Below are 22,910 nucleotides of genomic sequence, written 5' to 3' on the forward strand. Positions count from 1 at the left end.
TGTTCACGAGGAAACTGGTTCTCCATAAGGCTCAGTGCACAGGTTTTGGAGGGAGGCAGTGGTGGAGGCTGGGTCAGAAGGAGGAAGTCCAGAGAAGGCTGGACTGCCCAGAAGAGGCAACGCACGCTGTAGGAACTTCCATTTGTAGCGCATCTAAAAACATCGGATGTGCAGCCTGGAGGAACTGGCTAACAGGACTTGGGGTTTCCAGTGGAATTCATCCCAAATGGGCAGGTCCTGATTAATGGGGCTTCCTGGAGAATTAAAGTGTGCAACACGATGGTAGCTTCCGGCTCTTGGTTCTCATAACAAAACCAACCTAGACTTGGTTAGACTGGGGGCCCAGGGAATCTGAGCATAGGACAGTGGAGGCATGGGGATTTTTTCCCCAATGCCTATTACTGAAATAGCCCTGGTGCTCAGGAGAAAGGTGGACCTTTTGCAAAGGAGCCAGACAGTTCCAGATTGTGGTTCTGAAGGAACCCACTTCTGACCCTGGTATCTTCTGAACCTTTGTATCGCCTTGATGCTCATCTTCATCATTTTCCTCACAATATGTGACTCTCCCCTTCGGGTCCAGTTTTGATTCTTTCTTAACAAGGAATTTGCATCCATCATTATCTCCACTACCATGGTCTCCGTAGTTGGCCCATCCTGACATGTTCTGGCCTCACCCAAGATGTCGATCTGCATTTGTGTTGGTAGTATATTTTCCTGAACCCTTCTTCGTTGCCTGAAGACCACAGTCTTAACCCACCACGCTGCTCACCTCATAAAACCCCTGAGGACCACCCGTGTCGCCCAGGGTCAGGTGACCAGAAAATAAAAGATGCATCACTATCCTCATCCAAATTCTGAAAGAAATAAAATGCCAGTGCTTCCCACAACACCTTCATGGCCTTCTTCTCTCTTTTATTCCTCAAGACAAAACTCTAGCTACTGCCATCCCCTCAGCCACCCCCCTTGTTTCTTGCTAGTTTCGTCTGCAGAGACACAAGAGGTCTTTTTCTCACCAAATATTTGGATCAGATCACATTCCTATGAGCTGAGTGCTACACACTATAAGGTGCCCTTCAAAAGAGATATTCTTATGAGTCAGAACGGTCCTCTGGACCCTAGAATCTTAGCTTCTTCCTAAGTGGCTTCCTCTGGTGGCTTCGAGGCCTACTGCCAGCTTTCCTGCTGTACCGATTGCCTTTCCCTTTCCTCCACTCCAACCAAACAAATATTCTTTGGCACTCTGTTTCATCCTTCCAAAGCCATCTTCAGACTCCTTCCCCACTGCAGCTGGCAGACAACGGTCCTCTAGTCCATACCCCAGTTCCTCTGTTTGCCCACAGAAGTTCTCACTCAAATTCTGACCCATACAGATAATGTAGCCACACCAGGTAGAAAAGGTGAACACACACCTTGGCCCCAAACACCCATCTGGGATATAGGTAAATGGAGGGCAGGGAACAGGGTGTGTGACTGTTGAGTGCAGTCCTTAGAATAATATCACTGTTGGCAAAGGGTGCAAAATAATGGGAAAATCGGAACCACAAGAGAAATACAAGCATGCGTCAGGCTTCTCTTCATTCACTTGTAGACAAAATCAGAAGCAGATGTTTTTATTCACTGCCCTTCGCATTGGCACTCACTGCCTGACGAACTTCCTCTTGCCAGCGCGCTCTCCCTGGGCTTAACCATCCACACACTGGCTGCAACTTACCACTCATTTCACCGTGGGCTCTACGAGAGATTCCCCATTTGCCCATCTTGTGTTCCAAGGCTTCCCACGATCTGCGGGCCAGGTACAGTTACAAGCAGCCGTCACTTACCAGCTCTGCTGGTTTGTGTTTCAAAGCGCTACAAGATACACACCTAAAATCACTGAAATTCCACACTGTTCACTGGGGTTTCTCAATGGGTGCAGAGCTGCTCCTTGGGACCTGCCAAACCATGATGTAGGAAGTCTAGTCCCAGTGTCTGTATGGTAATCAGCAACATGAAAAAAGTTACAATCAATTTCCACAGATGCCTAACTTATGTCGGGGAAGGTGCCCAGGCTCAAGCCGGACGTATAGAGCAGCTCCATGCAGTCGTATTATGTTAGCACATTGTGGGCAGGATGGAAGGAACCGTCAGGTTCTATGTTTCCAAATAATTGAAATCAAGTGTTTATTCTACTATTCATTCATTTATATAACACTTCTTAAGCATTTAGTATGTGCCAGGGAATACTATTCATACTGGGGACACAGCAACTTGGACAAAATAATAAAGAATCCCTGCTGTTGGCAAAAAGATGATAGATGGATACTGAGTTCTAACAGAGTGCCCTCATTCTATATCAGTTGTTAGAGGTTGTGATGGTTAATGGTGCCCAGATATTTTGTCGAACGTTATTTTGAATGTTTCTGTGAGGGTGTTTTTTGGATACTGGTATTTTTTAAATTTTATTTTTAAAGACTTTATGTATTTACTTGAGAGAGAGAGAGCGGGGAAGAAGGGTGGAGGGGGGGTAGAGGGACAAGCAGATTTCTTGCTAAGCACAGAGCCCAACTCAGGGCTTGATCCCACGACCCTGAGATCATGACCCGAGCCAAAATCAAGAGTCAGATGCTCAACAAAATGCACCACCCAAGCACCCAAATATTAATAATGAAAACAGCGAACATTGAGTAAAGCAGATTACCCTCCATAACATAGGTGGGCCTCATCCAATCAGTTGAAGAGCTTAAAGAAACAAAGACTGACCTCCCCCAAACAAGATGGAACTTCAACAGATGACAGCCTTCAGTAAGAACTGCAGTATGAGCTCTGTCCTGAGTCTTCTGTCTGACCTGCAGATTTTGGATTTGCCAGTCTCAGCAATCACATGAGCCAATTCCTTAAAATCGCCCTCTCTCTATATACACACAAACACACATACACACACATGTATTGATTCTCTGTCTCTGGAGAACCCTGACTAATACAAGGGTATTCTGATCTCGATGGGAAAGTCTCCAGTCTTAGCATACCCATACTCATATTCATGTCCATGATGGCGTCTCCCACATACTTCCCAGCACCGAAACTGGAGGAACTGGTTATCCCCACCCCTCCCCTGACAGCCTTCATGAGACACCTGGGTAGGACCCCCACTTGGGTTAACAGCTATCAAGGAAAGCCTGGTCTTTGGAAGTCAGACCCTAGGCACCTACCCCTGGTACCTCCTTAACCTCATTCATTCCAGTGTGTTCTCGGGGAAATCACCCAGTTCTGCTGGCTCCAAAGGTCACCTACAAACCTTCCTGGGACTGAAAATCAATCCTTAGTTCTGAGTCACACCAGTTTGCATCCTCTGCTGAATTCATGCAAATGTCAAAGCAGCAGGAGAGTGCCACAGTAGGAAGCGGCAATCAATCCTGCCCCAGAGACAGCAGGCCACCTAGCAGCTCACGTACTTGCTAACCAGAAACCGTGAACACCACAAAGGTCTGCTCCTGTCTTTAAAGTCCTTCATTCCAAAGTATTCATTCGCTCATTGGGATTGGCCTGGATCCAAGCGCCTTTGGGCCCTTCCATACGGTCTCGCCTTTGCTTCTGCTTCCCCTCTGCGTGGGGTGCTTTCTTCCATTTTTCTATCAGAAAACTATCCATTCTTCCAGCCTTGTCTCAGATGTTACATGTTTTCTGAAGTCTTTCCTGACCCCTGCCAGCAAAAGTTAATTACTCCCTTAACTGTGTTCCCAGAGACATTTAAATTTCTTCTGAAGATTAGAAAGGACACATCAAAAACAGGGTCATATTAACCAAATATTCAGACATCGGCCCAATGAAAGCTGTTCAAGAAAACTGGTCTAACTATGAGAAGGTTCAGGTTTTACTGGTTCTATTCTCTCAGTACCAGTCTTTAAAAATGCAATTTGTAGGAGCACCTGGGGGGTTCAGTTGTTAAGCATCTGCCTTCGGCTCAGGGTGTGATCCCAATGTCCTGGGATCAAGCCCTGCATGGGGCTCCCTGCTCGGCGGGAAGCCTGCTTCTCCCTCTCCCACTCCCCCTGCTTGTGTTCCCTCTCTTGCTGTGTCTCTCTCTGTAACATAAACAAAATCTTTAAAAAAATAAAAATAAATAAAAATGCAATTTGTAAACAGGCTGACAGCACTGGACAGCTCAGTAGCGGCTACTTTCCAGAGATTAGTTGGCTCATAAACCAGATATAAGCCTCAAATATGAGAACTCCAAAATATAAAAATGTGTTGTGCAGTGCTCGTGAGGTAAGTCCTGGTCATTTCTCTCCACGTAGCTGGGTGTGCGCTCTACAACTACAACTGTTTATATCATAATCACCCTTGTTACCTCTATTCCTTAGATCCTTCCTCCCTAAGAGTGAATGGAATTGTGCTGTCTTCAAAATAGTTCAAGTGGCTATTAATTTATTCCACTGAAATGTCCTAATAAGATGCCCCCCAAACTTTCCAAACCATCACATGTCAAATCCATTTAAATGCCCCAGACTGACTTTAGCACATATCATGTGGTGATTTGCAAAAGAAACAATAAATCTGAGCTAATCGTGGAAATAGATGTTGGAGGGATTGCCAACAGACCGTGCTAAGAACTACCATAAACATGCCCTGATTTTTGCAAAGTTCATCTGTCGCCTGGAGCCCGCAGAGCGGTTAGGGGTGTGTGTAGCAGCTTCAGTTTGGTACCGAACTTAGCATTCACGTTTCCTGGGCAGGTCACATTCAAACATTAATTACACAGAAGTAATAAAATAATCTCACTCTTACTGAAACTCCCAGCATCCTGTGTTTTTCCCCACCACAGCATGAGGGGTGCCATTTTGGATTTTATACCAGATAAGTCAACTCATTACTTATAACACTGCTCCAGAGGCAGGACTGGGTTCCGGCAGCTTCTGGACATCCTGCTAGTGGTTGGCACAGAGGAGGGACTGCCCCTTCTGTGCTCGGTCGACAACAAGTCTCTGGCTGGAGTGTCTTCCATGTCTCTCAAAACTTGGCCTTGATGTTGTATGATGATAAAGGCAAGTCCAATGACTCATGTCCCACTGATTATACCTGGACATTCAACAGTATTTTATACAAATCCCCCTTCTCCTGAAACACTCATGTGCCTGGTCCCCAGGGCGCCACACAGCCCTAGTGTCCAGTTTTGTGGCAGTCCTTCTCAAGTCTAGAAGCCTCTTCTTTCAGGAGCTCAGGTTTCCAACTTCCCCAAGCTCATACCCCAGCACCTTGCATCCCATCGGACTGTCTTACATCCACCTGCAGGCCGCTGACTTCTTCAAGTATCTCCTTCTCCAGCCTCTCCCGAGAGCTCCAGACAAATCTTCACAGCAGACACGCCCTTCCAGCCGGACATCCGGACCAGCTCCGCACAGCCATAGTACGTGAGCACAAAGGGCACTCAAATACAACTCTTCTACAGCCTCTCTGGAAACGTGCCCCTCGGACTTCCCCGTATCCATAAGGAGGCACAATGACTCCCTCAGGCAATACGAGACTGTCCCCTGCTCAAACACCAGGGCTACTTCATCAGCAAATCCCATCAGCTTTGTCTCCCGCTTTCTGTGACTCCCTGTCACCATGGCCTCTCCCCTGGACCACAGTGTCAGCCCCTAACATTAGTGATTAGTGATTAGTGATGGTTTTAAAGTATAAATCGAATCACATCACCTCCCTGTTCAAAGCCAGTCCAGGGCTGCCTGGGTGGTGCGGTGGGTTGAATGCCGGGTCTTGGGTTGGACTCAGGGTTGTGAGATCGAGCCCCACGTCAGGGCTCCATGCTCAGCGTGGAGTCCGCTTGGGACACTCTCTTCCCCTTTCCCTCCCCCTTCAAAAAAATAAGTAACTCTTAAAAAAAAAAAAGTGCCAACCTAAGGCTCCTCATTATACTCAGAAGTGGTCTGGTTTCTTTTTTTCTGAGGAGGTGGGGAAAGGTGTGGATTAGAGGGAATTTTATTTTTGTTGTTGGCAATCTTAAATATATTTTCAGGGTGGGGGGAATACCAGAGATTTCTACTATATAATGCTCCCTTCCTCTGATTCCAAGTACTATACTGATATGAAGATCCAACCATTCCCTGTTACGGCTTAAAACCCTTCCATGGCTCCTCACTGCTCTTGGACAAATACCAAAATCCTGCTGTGGCCTGTAGACCCTGTTCACGCCCCTCCTCCCCAACCCCCAAGGCTGCATTGAAGCAAAAAGGGGCCTAGATGGGAAGAGCTTAGGCCAGCATTCTTGGCCCTGCCACCTCCTTCCAACAGCCCTCCCTAATTTTACCCACATGAAGGTCCTCTCTTCAGAACATCCCAGATTCTTACCTTCACACCCTGAGGCTGGACAGAACCAGGTCCCTTTACACCTCTGACTGCCATTCTTCCCCTCCTTCACCATGGTTCCCCCGCCCCTGCCACCCCACCACCACCACCAGACTTCCTGCAGCTGCTTACACAAGCTCATTCCCTCTCGGGGCCCTATTTCCTCTGTTTGGACCGCATCCCCTCAGATGACCACATGTTCACACGCTTACTTTGCTCTTACGATCTTCAGAGACCTCTCTCCGGAGTGGCCCTTCCTATCCATAACTGAGCCTGAGCACCCTGTCCCCTTCTCTGCTTTATTATTTAAATTACATCTATTTAATACCTGTCTCCTCCACAAAAATGAAAACAGGGAGGAAAGGACTTCTACGAACCCATCGCCACGGACTCCCACTCCGGTCTTGGCTGGCAGTTCTAGCTGACCGGAGCTGGCTCTACACGCCCAGCCCATGTGCCCGCAGAGAAACCCACCCAGACGCGACTTAGTGACGGCATCTCTGAGATACAGAAAAAAGAGTTTAGTGGAGCATCTGGACGTGCCTCTTTTGTTCAATGAACCATTTGTAAGACCTTTATTTCCTACACCTGTGCCTGAGGATTGCCTGAAGGACTGCAACGGGCATGAAATCAGAACTATTCCAATTGCAAATGTACAGAAAGCCAATTCCAAAAAGCATATTCCAGAAAGAAGGAAGGAAGGAAGGAAGGAAGAGAGGCAAGGAGGAAAGGACAGGAAGGGAGGAGAGGACAAGCAGAGGAAGGAAGGAAGGAAACAAGCAAACACGAAGCCCTCCAACGGCTCAGAGCAGGATCTTTAAACAATATTGTTAGGACACGTTTTCTCTCCCATCTCTCACCTCGCTTGTCCTCTTTATGAAAGCTGTATTCTCTCCTGCTATAAACACGCTCCCTCTGGGTAGCAAGGGAGTAACAACTGTCAATTTCGGGACTGTAATCATTAAGTAATTCCAGTGGAAAGGGGATTTCGTTTTTCCAAAAGCCTTTTATCAATCCCAGGAATGACTCGAGGGGCATGTACGTCCACCACTGGACAAATGCCTTGTCTGGGGGTACACGCCTGAGGGCGGTGCTCACCCTCACGGTCCAGCTGAAGAGCAACAGCTGGGGCTGGCCAGCGTGCTAAGCAACCAGACTGAAGGAGTGGGCAGCCCACAGCCAGCAGAACGAACCAGGATTTGCGGATGTCTTTTTTATCCCAGGTACGACAGATGTTTTTCATCTCAACCTACACGTAGAATTTAGGTCTAGAAGAAAATCTCTGCACTCAGCAGCAAAGAGGGGAGGACAAACTTCCCACTCTTTATCTGCTCCCACACAGACCCACGTGGAACTTCTATGTTCACAGAACAACCCAACATGCTCACAAATGCCGGAGAAGCCCTAAAGCCAATCTCCCAGGACAGCTGCAGAGATAAGTAATGATCAACAAGTCAAACTCAAAAGTGAATTACAGGCGGAAATATCAGCATAGTTATTTATCTACAGCTCCCCCTTTAGTGTCATCTGGAATTACGGTTTTAAAGACCATTCACCCACCAGTAACTCTCAGGTCATTTCCCTGGACGAACCTCTCCCCTAAACCTCACACTGGCGAGTCCAATAGTCTGCATGTCAATATCCAAGAGGCAGCTCAAACCTACGACATGTAAAACAGAAGTCCTCCTCTTCCCAAATCTGATCCTCTCTCTTGTCTTCTGCAAGGTGACAACTCCGTTTCACTTCTCAAGCAAATATTCTTGAACTTGAACTTACCCTGCCTGAATTCTCTCTCTTCCACCTGACATCCGGAGCTTCAGCCAATCACATCAGCTCTGCTTCAAACTATGTAAAAAATCAATCTAGAGCTGGCACTTCTCTGCCACTACCCCCTGGCCCGAGTCACCAGCATCCCTTACCTGGGCCACTGCAACAGCTTCTCAGCTGGTTTTCCGGCCTGTGCACTCAGTGTCCAACCAAGAAGCCAGAGTGATCCTGTTAAAAAAAAAAAGGTCATGTCACACCTCTGTTCTCAAATCCTCTGCTGCATGCCCATCTCATGAAGCCAGAAGTCAAAGCCAAGAAGCCTTGTGCGATCTGGTCCCTGTTGCCTTCCTGACATCACGTCCTGCTACTGGGCCCCTCACTGGTTCAACTCAAGTCACCTGGGCATTCTTGTCAGTCCTCATATATACCAGGCATGGTCCTGTTGCAGGGTTTTGGACTAGCAGTTTTTTCCACCTGGAATCCTCTCCCCTAAAAATCTTTACCTTTACCATTATGAAAGCTGCCCAAATGTACCCCCACGCAACACTTTCTCTCTCATTTCTTCACCTTATTTTTCTCTAGGTCACATCTCTCCACTGATGTATAAACGTTTTGTTTGCTGATTGCCTGTGTCTCCCCAACAGACTACAACCTCCATGAAAGTGGGGATGTGGGTGTGTGCATGTGTGTCTGTGTGTGTGCTCTATCACCAGTGCCTGAAACTGTGCCTGGGATGTAGTAGGTGTTCAGTAAGTATGTACTAAATTAATCAATTACCTATCTGTAAATTTCTCTTACCCAAAAAAAAAAAAAGAAAAAGAAAAGTATATGACTTAAAGAAAAACCCTCTGTTGCCTCCTCCTCATCCTCTCGCTCACACAGACTTTAAGAAACAGAAAAATATTTTTAAGAGTATCTGCTTTTTGAGCCCAATAGGTTAAAAGAATGTATTAAATAAGAACTACTTGAAATAAGATACAAGCATAGCAAAATGAAATATGTAGTAACTGAAATAAAATCAGTAGGTATACATAAAATCAATTCATATCATAGAGAATAAACTTGAGAAGCACTCCCAGAATAAAGGCCAAATGAATAGTTGTAAAAAAAAATGCACAAAGGGAATGGCATACTTGAAGGGCAAATCTTAGATAGGAAACCCACCCGTAAAAGAATAAATGGATGAGAAGCAATAATAGAAGGAAGGATTAGATAAAATATTCCAGACCTAAAAAGGCAAACTTGACAATCAGAACTTGATAGTTTAACATCTTCCAGAGAAACTTAATGAACAGAAATAAATATTATGACATAGCCTCATTAAAAACTTAAAACTTCAGGAATATTTTTAAGGTGTCCTAAAATCAACCAAACTGAGGGGAAAAATCGACTACAGTTTCTTTTCCATTATCTTTTCTATAATAATAAATGCCAGACAATAAGGCCATTTACAGCACATGGAGGAGAAAAGTTTATGATTTAGTATTTTTATAAGTATCTATGTGCTATCCATATGTTAGGACAACATCTGTTAAGTAACTACACCCGCAAATGAAGAATGTTATAAAAAAAAAAAATCAGCTAGCAGATGAAAAAAGCTGATAAATTTACCTCCCAATAAGTTTTTTACAAAAACTGACTGATGATACATTCCAGCTCACCAAGAGGTTAATTTAAGTTAAAAAAAAAAAATGAAGGCATTTAATAGAAAATAACTACTGGTAGACATCAAAACGGGTTAACTGCCAAGAGATAATTAAATAAATACATTCATAGTTATGAGAAAAATGATATAGTCTAACAAATATAACTTTAATTAATATAATATAGTAACTGAAACAGAATGCAAAACATACATTTATTGAAAAAAAGGGCGTGTTATTCCAAAAGATTTGTTTATTTGTGTGTTAACTTTCAGATTAATTTCATGGAAGTGTAAATCTGTGTGTGCACTGACAGAGTGAATAATGGTAGGGAAATTTGAAAAGCAAGAGACTAAATTCTTATTAAAATGTGAAGCACTGGTAGAATTTAAAAGAGACTGTCTTTCTTCAATATACACAATTTTGGAATAAACCTAACAAATGTGTGCAAAACATGCATGGAAAAAAAAATACAACTCTTTTGAAAGACACTAAGGACTCAGAGAGAAAGAAATGTCATGCCTGTGGGTCAGAATAATATACTCAATTTTTTAGACATTTTGTTTCTTCTCAAATTGAGCTTTGAATTAAATGCAATTCAATCAAAATCTCAGACATGTTTTTTTTTTTTTTCAACAGAACTTGGAAAGTCAATTCCAGACTGTATATGGAAGAGCAAAAAACCAAGAACAGCACTTGAAGACAGAAAAGGTAAAAGAATTTGCACTCTCAGATCTTAGGACTTACAATAATAAAACTGTAGTGACTGATCACCATAGTGTGGCACTAACTTACGGACAGACAAATGAAACAGAACAGAGATGACCCTCTGAGCCTCTTACACATGAAAATGTGAAGTAGGGCAGAGGTGGCATTGAAGATCACAAGAGAAAGGATACAAGTTTAATATATGACGCCAAGACAACTCATTATCCACGTGGGAAAAACAAAATTGGATTCCACATCACAGCACACTCACCACACCAAGGGATTAAAGACTTGAATTCAAAAGTGAAAACCTAAAAAACTTAAACATATAGGAGAATATCATTATGGTCTCAGGATGGAAGGAAATTCTTAAGTAACAAGAAGAGGTAATGAAAGAAATTATCAATACATTCAGCCATCTTAAAATTAAGGACTTCTGTTCCTAGAAAGATACCCTGAAGAAACCCTCATACACTGCTAGCTGTAGTGTAAAATGGTACAACTACTTTGGAAAACAGTTGGACACTTTCTTAAAATTTAAATGCACACCAATCACACACCCAGCCATTCTACTGCTCGATATGCTAAAAGATAAAAGAAATACATGTTCATCCAAAGGCTTCTGTGAATGGCTTTGTTTTTAACAGCCTAAAAATTGAGACAACACAAATATACAACAAAAACAGAATGGATGGGGCACCTGAGGGGCTCAGTTGGTTAAGTGTCTACCTTCAGCTCAGGTCATGATCCTGGGTCCTGAGATCAAGGCCCTCATCAAGCTCCCTACTCAGCAGGGAGTCTGCTTCTCCCTCTCCCTCTGCCCTTCCCCCTGCCTCCATTCATGCACACACTCTCTCTCAAATAAATAAAATCTTATAAAAATGGGGGGAATAGATAAATAAATTGTGGCCTATCCATATAATTGAATATTAGTCAGTAATAAAAACAAATTAACTATATATGCAACAACATGGATGAATCCAAAATAATTGCACTAAGTGAATGGAGCCAGACAAAACTGAATGCAGACCGTATGATTCCCTATAAAACTCTAAAAAATGGAGTCAAGATGGCGGAGAAGTAGCAGGCTGAGACTACTTCGGGTAGCGGGAGATCAGCTAAATAGCTTATCTAAAGATTGTAAACACCTACAAATCCAACGGGAGATTGAAGAGAAGAAGAACAGCAATTCCAGAAACAGAAAATCAACCACTTTCTGCAAGGTAGGACTGGCGGAGAAGTGAATCCAAAGCGACGGGAAGATAGACCGCGGGGGGAGGGGCCGGCTCCCGGCGAGCGGCGGAGCAACGGAGCAAAATCAGGACTTTTAAAAGTCTGTTCCGCTGAGGGACATCGCTCCAGAGGCTTAACTGGAAGCCCAGGCCGGGTCAGCGCGGCCTCAGGTCCCGCAGGATCGCAGAAGGATCGGGGGTGTCTGAGTGTCGCAGAGCTTACCGGTATTAGAACGGGGAAGCCGGCTGCAGAGACAGAGCCGAGGAGTGACTCTCAGCTCGGGGTTGCCTTGAACCGGTCTCAGGCTCGGTCAGCTCGGAGCGTGGCCGGAGGCCAGGGTGGCGGGAGTCTTTGGGCGCTGTTCTCTGAGGGCGCACTGAGGAGTGGGGCCCCGGGCTCTCGGCTCCTCCGGGCCGGAGACCGGGAGGCCGCCATCTTCATTCCCGTCCTCCGGACTCTACGGAAAGCGCTCAGGGAACAAAAGCTCCCGAAAGCGAACCCCAGCTGATGACTCAGCGCGGCCCCGGGTAAGGGCGGTGCAACTCCGCCTGGGGCAAAGACGCTGGAGAATCACTACAACGGGCCCCTCCCCCAGAAGATCAACGGGAAACCCAGCCAGGACCAAGTTCACCTACCAAGGAGAGCGGCGGAATTCCAGAGGAGAAGAAAGCAAAGCACAGAACTCATGGCTTTCTCCCCATGATTTTTTAGCCTTGCAGTTAATTTAATTTTTTTTCTTTTTCAATTTTTTTTTCTTTTTCTCTTCTTCTGCTGAATTTTTTTTAACTTTTACCGTTTTCTTTTTTTAATGTTTTTTAAATAGTTTATCTAATATATATATTTTTTTCCTCTTTTTATATTTTTTCTTTATCGGCTTTCTTTTTTTTAATAGTTTCTTTTTTTTTTTTCTTCTTTCTTTCTGAACCCCTTTTTTCCCCTTTCTCCCCCCTCACAATTCGGGATCTCTTCTGATTTCGCTAAAGCATATTTTCCTGGGGTTGTTGCCACCCTTTTAGTATTTTACTTGCTCCTTCATAAACTCTTATCTGGACAAAATGACAAGGCGGAAAAATTCACAACAAAAAAAGAACAAGAGGCAGTACCAAAGGCTAGGGACCTAATCAATACAGACATTGGTAATATGTCAGATATAGAGTTCAGAATGACGATTCTCAAGGTTCTAGCCGGGCTTGAAAAAGGCATGGAAGATATTAAAGCAACCCTCTCAGGAGATATAAAAGCCCTTTCTGGAGAAATAAAAGAACTAAAATCTAACCAAGTTGAAATCAAAAAAGCTATTAATGAGGTGCAATCAAAAATGGAGGCTCTCACTGCTAGGATAAATGAGGCAGAAGAAAGAATTAGCGATATAGAAGACCAAATGACAGAGAATAAAGAAGCTGAGCAAAAGAGGGACAAACAGCTACTGGACCACGAGGGGAGAATTCGAGAGATAAGTGACACCATAAGACGAAACAACATTAGAATAATTGGGATTCCAGAAGAAGAGGAAACAGAGAGGGGAGCAGAAGGTATATTGGAGAGAATTATTAGAGAGAATTTCCCCAATATGGCAAAGGGAACAAGCATCCAAATTCAGGAGGTTCAGAGAACCCCCCTCAAAATCAATACGAATAGGTCCACACCCCGTCACCTAATAGTAAAATTGACAAGTCTTAGTGACAAAGAAAAGATCCTGAAAGCAGCCCGGGAAAAGAAGTCTGTAACGTACAATGGTAAAAATATTAGATTGGCAGCAGACTTATCTACAGAGACCTGGCAGGCCAGAAAGAGCTGGCATGATATATTCAGAGTACTAAATGAGAAAAACATGCAGCCAAGAATACTATATCCAGCTAGGCTATCATTGAAAATAGACGGAGAGATTAAAAGCTTCCAGGACAAACAAAAACTGAAAGAATTTGCAAATACCAAACCAGCTCTACAGGAAATATTGAAAGGGGTCCTCTAAGCAAAGAGAGACCCTCAAAGTAGTAGATCAGAAAGGAACAGAGACAATATACAATAACAGTCACCTTACAGGCAATACAATGGCACTAAATTCATATCTCTCAATACTTACCCTGAATGTAAATGGGCTAAATGCCCCAATCAAAAGACACAGGGTATCAGAATGGATAAAAAAACAAAAACCATCTATATGTTGCCTACAAGAAACTCATCTTAAACCCGAAGACACCTCCAGGTTTAAAGTGAGGGGGTGGAAAAGAATTTACCATGCTAATGGACATCAGAAGAAAGCAGGAGTGGCAATCCTTATAGCAGATCAATTAGATTTTAAGCCAAAGACTATAATAAGAGATGAGGAAGGACACTATATCATACTCAAAGGAACTGTACAACAAGAAGATCTAACAATTTTAAATATCTATGCCCCTAACGTGGGAGCAGCCAACTATATAAACCAATTAATAACAAAATCAAAGAAACACATCGACAAGAATACAATAATAGTAGGGGATTTTAACACTCCCCTCACTGAAATGGACAGATCATCCAAGCAAAAGATCAACAAGGAAATCAAGGCCTTAAATGACACACTGGACCAGATGGACATCACAGATATATTCAGAACATTTCATCCCAAAGCAACAGAATACACATTCTTCTCTAGTGCACATGGAACATTCTCCAGAATAGATCACATTCTTGGTCCTAAATCAAGTCTCAACCGGTATCAAAAGATTGGGATCATTCCCTGCGTATTTTCAGACCACAATGCTCTGAAGCTAGAACTCAATCACAAGAGGAAATTTGGAAAGAACCCAAATACATGGAGACTAAACAGCATCCTTCTAAAGAATGAATGGGTCAACCAGGAAATTAAAGAAGAATTGAAAAAATTTATGGAAACAAATGATAATGAAAACACGACGGTTCAAAATCTGTGGGACACAACAAAGGCAGTCCTGAGAGGAAAATATATAGCGGTACAAGCCTTTCTCAAGAAACAAGAAAGATCTCAGGTACACAACCTAACCCTACACCTAAAGGAGTTGGAGAAAGAACAAGAAAGAAACCCTAAACCCAGCAGGAGAAGAGAAATCATAAAGATCAGAGCAGAAATCAATGAAATAGAAACCAAAAAAACAATAGAACAAATCAACGAAACGAGGAGCTGGTTCTTTGAAAGAATTAATAAGATTGATAAACCCCTGGCCAGACTTATCAAAAAGAAAAGAGAAAGGACCCAAATAAATAAAATCATGAATGAAAGAGGAGAGATCACAACGAACACCAAAGAAATACAGACAATAATAAGAACATACTATGAGCAACTCTACGCCAACAAATTTGACAATCTGGAAGAAATGGATGCATTCCTAGAGACATATAAACTACCACAACTGAACCAGGAAGAAATAGAAAGCCTGAACAGACCCATAAGCAGTAAGGAGATTGAAACAGTCATCAAAAATCTCCAAACAAACAAAAGCCCAGGGCCAGACGGCTTCCCGGGGGAATTCTACCAAACATTTAAAGAAGAACTAATTCCTATTCTCCTGAAACTGTTCCACAAAATAGAAATAGAAGGAAAACTTCCAAACTCATTTTATGAGGCCAGCATCACCTTGATCCCAAAACCAGACAAGGATCCCAACAAAAAAGAGAACTACAGACCAATATCCTTGATGAACACAGATGCAAAAATTCTCGCCAAAATACTAGCCAATAGGATTCAACAGTACATTAAAAGGATTATTCACCACGACCAAGTGGGATTTATTCCAGGGCTGCAAGGCTGGTTCAACATCCGCAAATCAATCAATGTGATACAACACATTAATAAAAGAAAGAACAAGAACCATATGATACTCTCCATAGATGCTGAAAAAGCATTTGACAAAGTACAGCATCCCTTCCTGATCAAAACTCTTCAAAGTGTAGGGATAGACGGCACATACCTCAATATTATCAAAGCCATCTATGAAAAACCCACCGCAAATATCATTCTCAATGGAGAAAAACTGAAAGCTTTTCCGCTAAGGTCAGGAACACGGCAAGGATGTCCGTTATCACCACTGCTATTCAACATAGTACTAGAAGTCCTAGCCTCAGCAATCAGACAACAAAAGGAAATTAAAGGCATCCAAATCGGCAAAGAAGAAGTCAAACTATCACTCTTCGCAGATGATATGATACTCTATGTGGAAAACCCAAAAGACTCCACTCCAAAACTGCTAGAACTTGTTCAGGAATTCAGTAAAGTGTCAGGATATAAAATCAATGCACAGAAATCAGTTGCATTTCTCTACACCAACAACAAGACAGAAGAAAGAGAAATTAAGGAGTCCATCCCATTTACAATTGCACCCAAAACTATAAGATACTTAGGAATAAACCTAACCAAAGAGACTAAGAATCTATACTCAGAAAACTATAAAGTACTCATGAAAGAAATTGAGGAAGACACAAAGAAATGGAAAAATGTTCCATGCTCCTGGATTGGAAGAATAAATATTGTGAAAATGTCTATGCTACCTAAAGCAATCTACACATTTAATGCAATTCCTATCAAAGTAACATCCATTTTTTTCAAAGAAATGGAACAAATAATCCTAAAATTTATATGGAACCAGAAAAGACCTCGAATAGCCAAAGGAATATTGAAAAAGAAAGCCAAAGTTGGTGGCATCACAATTCCGGACTTCAAGCTCTATTACAAAGCTGTCATCATCAAGACAGCATGGTACTGGCACAAAAACAGACACATAGATCAATGGAACAGAATAGAGAGCCCAGAAATGGACCCTCAACTCTATGGTCAACTCATCTTCGACAAAGCAGGAAAGAATGTCCAATGGAACAAAGACAGCCTCTTCAATAAATGGTGTTGGGAAAATTGGACAGCCACATGCAGAAAAATGAAATTGGATCATTTCCTTACACCACACACGAAAATAGACTCAAAATGGATGAAGGATCTCAATGTGAGAAAGGAATCCATCAAAATCCTCGAGGAGAACACAGGCAGCAACCTCTTCGACGTCAGCCGCAGCAACATCTTCCTAGGAACATCACCAAAGGCAAGGGAAGCAAGGGCAAAAATGAACTTTTGGGATTTTATCAAGATCAAAAGCTTTTGCACAGCAAAGGAAACAGTGAACAAAACCAAAAGACAACTGACAGAATGGGAGAAGATATTTGCAAATGACATATCAGATAAAGGGCTAGTGTCCAAAATCTATAAAGAACTTAGCAAACTCAACACCCAAAGAACAAATAATCCAATCAAGAAATGGGCAGAGGACATGAACAGACATTTCTGCAAAGAAGACATCCAGATGGCCAACAGACACATGAAAAAGTGCTCCATATCACTCGGCATCAGGGAAATACAAATCAAAACCACCATGAGATATCACCTCACACCAGTCAGAATGGCTAAAATTAACAAGTCAGGAAATGACAGATGCTGGCGAGGATGCGGAGAAAGGGGAACCCTCCTACACTGTTGGTGGGAATGCAAGCTGGTGCAACCACTCTGGAAAACAGCATGGAGGTTCCTCAAAATGTTGAAAATAGAACTACCCTATGACCCTGCAATTGCACTGCTGGGTATTTACCCTAAAGATACAAACATAGTGATCCGAAGGGGTACATGCACCCGAATGTTTATAGCAGCAATGTCTACAATAGCCAAACTATGGAAAGAACCTAGATGTCCATCTACAGACGAATGGATAAAGAAGATGTGGTATATATACACAATGGAATACTATGCAGCCATCAAAAGAAATGAAATCTTGCCATTTGCGACGACGTGGATGGAACTAGAGGGTATCATGCTTAGCGAAATAAGTCAATCGGAGAAAGACAACTATCATATGATCTCCCTGATATGAGGGAGAGGAGATGAAACATGGGGGGTTGAGGGGGTAGGAGAAGAGTAAATGAAACAAGATGGGATTGGGAGGGAGACAAACCATAAGTGACTCTTAATCTCACAAAACAAACTGAGGGTTGATGGGGGGAGGGGGTTGGGAGAGGGCGTGGGGTTATGGATATTGGGGAGGGTATGTGCTATGGTTGTGAAGTGTGTAAACCTGGCGATTCGCATACCTGTACCCCTGGGGATAAAAATATATGTTTATAAAGCTGTAAAAAAAAAAAAAAAAAAGAAAGAAAGAAAGAAAGGATGAATACCCAAGTTTTGTAACAACATGGACGGGACTGGAAGAGATTATGCTGAGTGAAATAAGTCAAGCAGAGAGAGTCAATTATCATATGGTTTCACTTATTTGTGGAGCATAACAAATAGCATGGAGGACAAGGGGAGATGGAGAGGGGAGTTGAGGGAAATTGGAAGGGGAGGTGAACCATGAGAGACTATGGACTCTGAAAAACGATCTGGGAATTTTGAAGGGGTGGGGGGTGGGAGGTTGGGGCACCAGGTGGTGGGTATTGTGGAGGGCACAGATTGCATGGAGCACTGGGTGTGGTGCAAAAAATAATGAATACTGTTATGCTGAAAAAATAAAAAAAATTAAAAAGGACAAAAAAAAAAAAAAAAAAAAAAAAAAAAAAACTCTAAAAAATGTAAATTAATCTAGGTGACAGAAAATAGATCAGTGGATACCTGGAGATGGGGAGTGTAGGGAATAAGAGAAAAGGGTTACTAAGAGGAACAAGGGAACTTTTGAGAGTGCGGAGTAAGTTCATTATCTTGATTGTGTTGATGGCTTCCTATGTATACAGATGTCAAATTTTATTTAGTTGCCCATTTAAAATAAGTGCAGTTTATTGGAGGTTAATCAAAACTCAATTAAGCTGTATTTTTTTAAAAAGGTATCATAAAGTTAAAAGACAAGCCAAACACTGGAAGAAGACTATTTGCAATACATATAACCATCAAAGGAATAGCATTCAATATATATATTTTTGTATATATATAAAATACACACACACATATATAGAATAGCATTCAACATATATTTTTAAAGTCCTTGAACCCAATGAGAATAAAGCAAGTAATACAGTAAAACAGGCAAAAGACATAACAGGCATTTCACAGAAGAGGGACCACAAATGGTAAATAAACTAAGAAGAAGATGCTCAATCCCATTACTAATCAGGAAAATGTAGTTGTAAAATCATAGTAATGTACCATTTTACTTCCACATATTTATGGAAAACAATACAAAGCATACGCAAGGATGCAGATCAATAAGAACTCTTACACATCACTGGGAGAGCTAACATGGTATGCCACTTCAAAAACGAATGTCGCCTTCACATTAAAACTGAAGCTCTTCATACTCTATAACCCACCAATTCTGTTCTCAGGAACATGCTTTAGAGAATTCTTGTACATGCACATTAGTCAACACCTACAGCAGCATTCATAGCACCATTATTTGTAATAGTGACAAACTGGAAAAAACTCAAATGCTCATCAACCAGACAACAGATGAATAAATTGTAGTACATTCTCTCAACCAAAAAATTTATCAGGATAAATATGGATATACTAAGTCTAAATGCAACAACACAGATAATTCACAGAAATGTCATATTGCAGATGAAGTACCAAGCTGCATAGAATGTATCTATGGTATACAATTTTTAAAAATTAAAAAAAGCAAAAGCAAACAAAGCATTGCTTTAAAAATGCAAACATATGTGACAAAACCTTAAAAATAACTTCAATGTGCAAGTCTTTCACCTCCTTGGTTAATTTTATTCTTTTTGGTGCTATTATAAATGGGACTGTCTTCTTAGTTTCTCTTTCTGTTGGTTAATTAGTGTGTAGGAATGCAACAGATCTCTGTATATTAATTTTGTATCCTGTGACTTTACAAATTCAGTTATTAGTTCTAATCATTCTTCACTGGAGACTTTAGGGTTTTTTTATACATAGTATCATGTCATCTGCAAATACTGATGGTTTTACTCCTTCCTCACTGATTTGGATGCAATTTATTTCTTTTTCTTATCTGATTGCTGTGGCCAGGACTTCCAGTACTATGTTGAATAAAAAAGGCAAGAATGTGCATCCTTGTCTTGTTCCTGATCCTACAGGAAAAGCTTTCAGCTTTTCATCTTTGAGTATGATGTTAGCTGTGGGTTTGTCATGTATGGTCTCTATTATGGTGAGATATAGGCCTGCTATATCCACCTTGTTGAATTTTTATTATAATTTGGAGTTTTTATCATAAATTGATGTTGAATTTTGTCAAATGTTTTTTCTGCATCAATTAAGATGCTCATATGATTTTTAGCCCTCATTTTACTAATATGATGTATTACATTGATTGAATTTGTGGCTATTGAGTCATCCTTGCAGTCCTGAATAAATTTTATTTGATCATGGCATATGATCCCTTTAAGGTACTGGTGAATTCAGTTTGCTAGTATCTGTATCTATGTTCATCAGTGATATTGGCCTATACTCTTTTTTTTCTATACTGTCGTCTGTTTTTGGTTTGAGGGTATCATTGGCCTCACAGAATGAATTTGGAAGCATTCCAACCTCTTCAATTTTTTGGAAAAATTTAAGTATATTAATTTTTTTTTAAATGGTTGGGGGAATTCACCTGTAGAGCCATGTGATGACTTTTGTTTGTTGGGGGTTTTTGTTTTTTTAAGATTTATCTATGTATTTGAGAGAGAGAATGAGTGAGCAGAGGGACAGAGGGAGAGCGAGAAAGAAACTTCAGGAGACTCCTCACTGAGCTTGGAGCACAAAGTGGGGCTTGATCCCACAATCCCAGATCATGACCTGAGGTAAAACCAAGTCAGATCCTTAACTGACTGAGCCACACAGGAGCCCCAAGAGTTTTTTGATTATTGATTCAATTTCATTACTAGTAATCAAGTTGTTCAGATTTTCTATTTCTTCTAACTTAGTCTAAGAGAATAATAAATCCCATAGACTGGTGCTTACCAGTGAAGGGGAGGCTAGGAAGAACACACCAGTGAATTGATGGGGGTAAGACAGCATTAAGGTAAATGCTGATGTTCTGGTTAAGCTGCTGGGTTCCAGTTACCTTGGTAACATAGATTTATTTTTATAACTTACACGTGTGCTTCAACATTTTGTATGTATCAAATACTACATGGTAAAAACATTTGAAAGAAAAATTTTACACTTCTTAGCATGATAAAGAGCAGTAAGTTAATATGCAGATATATAAGAAAAATGATAGAAATACAGTAGGTAAGTTGTCAGGTAACGAAGAGCAATTTACAAGAGACCAAATGCACCCAGAAAATAAACTTGGAAAAAGATTCAGTTTCACCTAAAATCCAGAAAATTGCCTCTTGAAGCCACATATTACAGCCAACGAAATTATCAGCTATTATATAGCTATAATTCTATTGTACACTTAAAATCCTGGAAGTTGTTTATCCTAAGATACTACTGAAAAGTCAATTAGTGAAACATTTTAGCATCTGAAAATATTCTTCCACTTTAAGCCAAATATCTTATTTTTTATAATCTTTATTTTTATAGTTTATTCATCATAGTGAAAAGTAAATATTCAACAACATGAAAAATATTAAGAAGATCATCATGTATCTCCTCAAAGGCATAAAAGTTGATAGTTTTGAACATTATGCAACAAAAAGCAATGTTAATAAACATTTGATGAAAAAAAGGTAAGGATGTACACACATCATTATGACAACTATACTTTTAAAAAGAAGCCTATAAAAAGCCATGGAATTAAATACTCTAGAACTATAACACTAGTTTTATTGGGTTGATAACAAATTTTTTATGTTTTTTTTTTCTATTTCTTTTTATTATTCTCTATATTCCAAGATTTTCATAAGTGAATTATACTTTTTTTTTAATCATTTAGGAGTTAATAAGAAAATGAAAAGCTAATGCTTAAATATTAGGCTTACCATTTATAAACAAATTAGTTTTACCTTCTCCAAAGTCATAGAAACATTATCCAAGCTGGTACTAAATAAAAAGCAAACGCCAAAACAAAACAAAACCTAACAAAGTGAATTTTAAAGCCCTAAGAGTTAAAAAAAGAAAGCTAAATTTAGTTGGAATGGTGAATAAAACGAATAGAGAAATATTTCCTTGAATGCACATAAAAGGACAATACAGAGAAAAAAGTTGCAACAGCCTTTTTCTCTCCACACAGAGTGGTTCATTTTTTTCAGAGTGAGCGCAGAAAAGAACATATTTTTCAAGTGAGAAAGTATATCCATTTGAACTTGACTTTTAAGATACACACATTTTTAAACGATAGGACACAAAGGTGAGGAGTTGGTGTGCATATCTATTAGCAGACAGCTGCTTATAATTTTGGTTTAGAGTTGGAACACTATTCTTGGAATAACCAATTGTGTTCAATTTGTAACAGATGTAACCAAGTGTTTATTACAGTAAAATGCTAGTTTCTGTAAGTCAAAAGTTCAATGAATAAACAAGCCCTGTATGTAAGCAGAATGACATTTATTGTTCCAAACCAAAGAATTCACTCTAATCAGTGGTGGACATTAATTATTCCATTAACTACAGAGTTCTTAATTTTATTCTACTTGGAAGAAAGGGGGAAACTAGCTCATTTGTTGCATTATATTTAATTATGTCTTATTCTCATAGATCCCATACATGATTGCAATCATAAAGTTAAACATAGGGAAATACCTAAACATTTCACATGAATCAACATTTCGCCCACATAACCATCCTTAATCAAAAGAGGGGAGAAAGTCTGATTCAAGACCTAGTTCACAGTCTCTGTATAGTCTTTATGTAGGAACATCAAATCACACCAGCCTTCCTGCCAAAGAGGTTTTCTTTCAATGTGCCTTTTAATGGGTGTCCCTATGCTGTTGCCCACTGAAACCTTCTCACAAACCATTCTCAGGACAAGTTTCCAGAAAGACTCTGACTCAGTCACCCTATTTTATGAAAACCTTCAGTTTTCAGTACTGCTTTATGGAATGGGCTGAGCTAGGGTGCAGACAGCAGGATAGCTAGCATCCAAATCCAGAGTTTAAGAGGGTAGAAAAATGCCAGAAACACAGAAGCAGTTATAGCTGAAGACGTAAGAAGGAAGGAAGATCGGTGAGGTCAGCAGGCTGGCAAGCACTTTGCTAGAAAAGCTGGTGTAAAATACTGGGTATTGGAGGGAGCCCACTGGGTTAAACTGAGGCGCACACAACCACTTCAAACAGCTGGAAGAATGGACTTGAAGGGTTCAACTTCCACCTGGGACCAAGGTCATGGCCAGATGGGCAAGTTCT

The 22,910-nt window shown here is 41.1% G+C and overlaps 1 protein-coding gene across 3 annotated transcripts in view; it reads right to left on the reverse strand.

Moving 5' to 3' along the window:
• The window catches only part of KIAA1217 (KIAA1217 ortholog), a 750,245-nt gene that overhangs the window by 697,997 nt on the left and 29,338 nt on the right, over nt 1-22,910 (reverse strand). For all 3 annotated transcript variants that reach the window (XM_047742845.1, XM_047742844.1, XM_047742846.1), the window contains exon 2: nt 8,241-8,316. The gene's annotated coding sequence lies outside the window, so the exon portion shown is untranslated. The remainder of the gene's footprint in view (nt 1-8,240; nt 8,317-22,910) is intronic.

This window comes from Lutra lutra, chromosome 8 (assembly GCF_902655055.1).
Source record: "Lutra lutra chromosome 8, mLutLut1.2, whole genome shotgun sequence".
In the NCBI taxonomy this organism is placed as follows: domain Eukaryota; kingdom Metazoa; phylum Chordata; class Mammalia; order Carnivora; family Mustelidae; genus Lutra; species Lutra lutra.